Genomic DNA, 5,604 nt, shown 5'->3' with positions numbered 1-5,604 from the left:
TCCTGCACCCTCCCTCCTGACTAAACCCCCCTACACCTCCAGCCTGCTCTTACACCCTCCCTCCCACACAGACCGCCACCCCTTCCCTCCCTCCCAGTCAAACCTCCCCCCACCCCCAGCCTGCTCCTGCACCCTCTCTCACAGCCAGACCCTGCCCTTCCCCACCCCTTCCCGCACCCATTTTATCGTCACGGGTGACGGGCTGCGGAGAGGCTGCTGTTGAGCCGGCTGGGCCGCGGGCCAGAACGTTTGCGAAGCGCCGCGCTAGCTGAAGAGATGCAGATCAGGATTCCAAGCTCAGGGCTGGGCATGGTTCTCCCAGCGTTCGCCGCAGGGCTGGCCCGGGTTCCAAAAGCTGCCTACACACAGAGCAAGTACCAACACGGTGCGGCTCTTCCCTGTCCTCGTGAGCCTGGCAGTGTGCGGTGGGTTTCGGAATGTGCCAGCTCCCGAAGGAAAGAGATTTTCCTTTTTAAAAAAACATTTGTGGCCCATGGCACGGGAGAAATGTGGCAACATGGCCTGGGGACACCAGGAAGGCGCAGGAACCAGCAGGCGAGGAAAAAGAACCCTACAGCAGTGTCCCTCGAATTTTTCAGCCTGTGCAGAATAAATTTTATCACATGCACCAAGGCATAGGTGGATGTGCACCACCAAGAGACGCACATGCTGCTGGCTGTGGGTACTCTGCTGATCAGCCTTTCCAACAGCCCGCTGAAGACAGGGGTCTCAGAAATATTCCTTCACCTCCAGAGGGGAGGATGGCAGCACAGGTTTAGAGAGGTCCTTTTCTATTCCTCCAGCGTTCGTTACAGCTCCTCTCTGTGTCCCGGCCCCGATGCCTCCTGGACTGCGTAAGCGTCGTTCTCTCTCCCCTCTCCGATTCAACTCTGGTGCCAGTGCGGAGCTGGCCTGTTCGGTGTCACTCTCCCGCAGCAATCGGCTTGTTTACCGTGCCCTTGTCCGGGCTGTAGCCTTTCAGCAACTCTTCCTGCTCCGGGCCGGGGGGGCCCAAACCCCGCTGGACGTCAGCCCTTTGCTGCTGCAGACCTGTCTGCAACGGTCCAGAGGGCTGGGCCGAGACCGATCCAGGGAGAAATCTGCCTCCCGGCGCAGAGAGGCGCACGGACACACCGGCCCCGGAGGCGGGCGGGACGCCCTGCATTTCCCTCGCGAGCTGAGCTGTGTCCGTGTGAACCGCCAGGGCCGGAGGCTGCACTGGGGAGTTGGCACCAGCGTCGCCGGGGTTCAATAAGGGCCTGACCCCAGCCCGTGTGCCAGGCTGGGGGTCCTGGGCCGAGGCCCAGCGGTGAAATGTTGCGGAGAAGCAGGGCTGAGCCGAGAGGGAGAGGCGGGCCCGGCTCCCAGGAGGGGGCAGGAACACGCAGCGACCAGGCGCAGGCCGTAAGCACATTGCGGGGGGGGGGGCCCTGGACATCCTCGTGATAACCCCCCCCCCCCAACACAGACAAACTGACCCAGGTTCAGGGTCTAAACCCGGCTGGGGTTTAAACACTTCCCACATGCCCCTCCCACCCCAGAGCCTGGGGGGGACCTGATACACTCCCCACATGCCCCTCCCACCCCAGAGCCTGGGGGGGACCTGAGACACTCCCCACATGCCCCTCCCACCCCAGAGCCTGTGGGGACCTGATACACTCCCCACATGCCCCTCCCACCCCAGAGCCTGTGGGGACCTGATACACTCCTCACATACCCCGCCCACACCAGAGCCCGGGGGAGGGGCCTGAGACACTCCCCACATGCCCCTCCCACCCCAGAGCCTGGGGTGGAGCCTGAGACACTCCCCACATGCCCCTCCCACACCAGAGCCTGGGGTGGAGCCTGAGACACTCCCCACATGCCCCTCCCACACCAGAGCCTGGGGGGGGCCTGAGACACTCCCCACATGCCCCTCCCACTCCAGAGCCGGGGGGGGGGCCTGAGACACTCCCCACATGCCCCTCCCACACCAGAGCCCGGGGGGGGGGCCTGAGACACTCCCCACATGCCCCTCCCACCCCAGAGCCCGAGGGAGGGGCCTGAGACACTCCCCACATGCCCCTCCCACTCCAGAGCCTGGGGGGGGATACACTCCCCACATGCCCCTCCCACCCCAGAGCCCGAGGGAGGGGCCTGAGAAACTCCCCACATGCCCCTCCCACGCCAGATCCCGCTTGCTACCGTCGGAGGTAGAGAAGTCTACCCCGGGGCAGCCCTTCCGGGCAGTTAATCACACTGTGCCGCCCAGGACCCAGACTCTGGGAAATGCGGACGGCATCGTGGCTGCCATGGGCTTCCCAAACTGGCGGGGCAATCGATGGCGCACGCGTTCCCGTTCCAGCGCCCCCCTCCCCCGGCCCGGCCTCCGAGTCCGTCAGTCGGAAGGGGGGCGTCTCCCGGCGCGGCCAGCGCTGGCGACTCACCGGGGGTGTTCCACAGACACACCTGCGGGGTGGGCGGCGAAGGTGCACGATGCACCAGAAAGCTGCAGGCCGGGCCGGCCTTTCCACAGACGAGCGCAGTGGGGGCCGTGCCGGTGCCCGTGGGGATCGGAGGTGGCGCGGCTCCCCGGGACAGCAGGGAGGAGCGGTTCCACCGCAGGCTAAGCCGATGCCGCTGGCTGTGGGATGCGCCTTTGGCAGACTGCTAGGCAGGCGGCGGTGTCTCTGTGGCAGGCGGGACCTCCCGGAGGACTGTGTTCTCACGGCGGCAGCCAGCACTGCCCGCGCAACTTCTGAGAGAGCAACGGTGCAGCATTTGCCTGTGGGTTGCAGTTAAGGGCTCTGCCTGGGGCGAGGGCGCGTAGGCCCCTGGTACAAGTTGGGGGGGGCTACAGCCCCACAGACCCCATAAATAGCGCCCCCGAGACCCCTTTCACCACAGTGCCAAAATCCCTAACCCCCGCACCGGCTCCAACGGTCCTATCGTAGGAAAGGAGCAGACTTACCTGGTGCTGCCAGGCCCTTGGGGGCAGGGGCATGGGGGCAGGGCTGGCGTAGGGATGTGGGGAGCTCAGGACAGGAGGCGTGTATGAGAGTGGGGTTGGGGAGTAATGGGGGGCTCAGAGCAGGGGGTGGCTGCTGGCTTCTTCCAGGGGCAGCCCAGGGCAGTAGGGACTGGGCATCCCACTTGCCAGCTTGTCCCTGGAGGCCAGTGGGGGCTCTCTCCCTCCCCCCAACCCGGCTCAGGATTGGGGGCTCTCTCCCGGAGCAGGGGGAGTCTTTCTCTTTCCTCCCCCTGGCCCAGCCCGGGATGGGGGACACTTTTCCCCTCCCCGGCTGCTCCTGGGATGGGGCAGCCATCGAGGGCTGTCTCTCGGGCAGGGGTCCCCACTTCCCTTTCCTGGTGGCAGGCAAGATGGCCGAGCCCCAGCCCTGTGGCACGGCCTGGGTGGTGCGTCTGCCCCAGGGGATGCCCTGCCGGATGGCGCTCCCCTGCGGGCTCGCTGCCCCCAGTGGCCACTCTCCTGTCGCGTCCTCGGAACAGCAGCTCCTCCCTTTGCAGGTTACAGGAAACTGTCCTTTCCCGGGCCCTCCGGCTGTCCTGGCGCAGCCAAACCCCGATCTTGCTTTAAGTCGGGATAAGAGGACGCCACGTGCTGAATTTGGAGGCCCAAGCTCTCACTGCTTAGGAGGAGTGCTTGGTCAAACGGACTCACAGACAGACACACATTCACATAGAGATGCACGAGCAGCAAAGGAAATGCTTACGGGCGGGGGGTACGGGGGGGGGATTGCAGAAGTGCTCGAGTGCCAGGATGATTCCACACTCCTGTTCGGTTGTGCCCTTCCCTGTTAGGTCTTAAGGGCTTTTGGAGACCCCCCTCCCCCCGTTAGTAATTTGGGCCACGTCCATGGTGTTTTACAAACGTCCAAATACGGGTCATGGTCATTAATCAGCAGCCCTGAGCTCAGTTCCGCGGGCCCTACCCCCCTTCCCCGAACTGGCATTAGCCCCGTCACTGGCTTCGCTCTCAGGAGCCGCTTCCCATTTCCATTCCGATTCTTGCACCAAAGTGCACGTGGCACAGTGGCCTTTCTAGGCGTGCCGTAGACAGAAGCTGCGCTTAGATCAGGGGGTTTCACGCTTGGGGGCGGGGCTTGTAGCTGTCCGCGAGGCGCTTTGTTTACCTCGGCGTCTGCAAGCATGGCCGCTCGCAGCTCCCCGTGGCCACTGCCTGCAGCTCCCATTGGCCAGGAATGGCGACGCACAGCCAATGGGAGCGACCAGTGGCCGTACCTATGGACACTCAGGTAAACAAAGCATCTCGTGACCAGCTAGCGGCTTCCTCTTACAAGCCCTGATCCAAGGTCTGAAAGCCCCTGGCGTAAATTATGATGTTAACATGTGGCAAAAGTAAACAGCATTCTGTAATAATGGCCTTTGGGAGAACTCTCAAGAGCGATAAATTACTGCGCCCTGCCTCTCCGCGGGCCTCAATTCTTGTTCCTCCGCACCACTTTGTGCTCTCCCATTACTATATTTGGTAGAGTAATTTGGAGGGGAGACAGAGCAGCCAAAAGTCTTGGCTTAGCAACCACAGGAAAATAATGCCTGGTCACAGCTACCAGGCCCCTTGGTCTCTGAGACCATGCCCCTCCCCGGCCTCACGCTGTCCCCTCCCCAGGGGTGAAATCATGCGACGCGCAGGACTGAAATCTCTCCTCCGGGACCTACCTCAGCAGGCCCGATATCAGTGCAGTACCCGCAGTCTGGCCCCTCCTGAAAGCCAAGCGTATTTATCAGCACAACAGCACGCAGAGGAGACAGACCTAGCATGCTGGTCTCCACGGAGCGTCCCCGTTCCTGAGGCCAGCCTCATACACCCAGCTTCTTCACGGTTCCTCTGCCCTGCCTGTTCCTCCAAACACCCCCCCGCCCCGTCTCCCAAAAGGGGCTTTTTAACTGGGACCTGTCTTTCATATGGGACCTGTTCCAAATCCCTCATGACCTAACCTCTGTCAGAGGTGGGATGTAGGATCCTCAGAGCTAAAAAACTTTCCTTGCTGTCTTTCAAGTGTGCGCTGGAGTGTTCTTAAACCTGCGTTGCCTCCCTGCTCGTTTTCCCTCCAGCCCCGTTGTGCTAGAGCAGTACATTGAGACCAGACCGCACAACCTGCTGTAACTACAGAGCAACTTTGCTTCATGAAGCAGGTCTCACAGTGTTCATAGACTAGCTCCCCACCTCTACACTTAGATTACATAGCCGCCCCACATGCTGGCTCGCAAGCAGGGGAGTGAGTCAAGCTAGGTGTATGGAAAGGCATGTCAGCAGATGCCTTATGTTCTGCAGTAACTGAAAATCAAACACATTAGGATCTTGCACTCACATTTAACTGACTCTACAGGACAGGTTTGCCGGGGGGAAGTCGGCACCCAAGGGGAGACAGAAAAAGGTGCACACTTCATCTCGCTATGGAAAAGCACCACGTACTAGTAAAGGGAAAATCAATATTGTATTTTATGCTCCTCGACGACAAGGTTAAAACCCAGCGTGCCTACAAAGTCTGAAATAACATTCTCCCAGGGACTGATCCCTTGCAGCTCCCGCTGACTCCAGATAAAGTGACTTGCCCGGAGCAGGCTGGCATCTGGCCCGAT

The 5,604-nt window shown here is 61.5% G+C and overlaps 1 long non-coding RNA gene across 1 annotated transcript in view; it reads right to left on the bottom strand.

Moving 5' to 3' along the window:
- The window catches only part of LOC112547793 (uncharacterized), a 9,661-nt gene extending 4,601 nt beyond the window's left edge, over positions 1-5,060 (bottom strand). Inside the window, exon 1 of the long non-coding RNA XR_016350605.1 lies at positions 4,681-5,060. This is a non-coding gene — a long non-coding RNA (uncharacterized LOC112547793). The remainder of the gene's footprint in view (positions 1-4,680) is intronic.
- Between the last annotated feature and the right edge of the window lie 544 nt (positions 5,061-5,604).

This window comes from Pelodiscus sinensis, chromosome 13, assembly GCF_052426305.1.
Source record: "Pelodiscus sinensis isolate ZL-2025 chromosome 13, ASM5242630v1, whole genome shotgun sequence".
Lineage (NCBI taxonomy): Eukaryota > Metazoa > Chordata > Testudines > Trionychidae > Pelodiscus > Pelodiscus sinensis.
The sequence above is the reverse complement of the archived record's forward strand: the minus strand, read 5'-3'. Positions and strand labels throughout refer to the sequence as shown.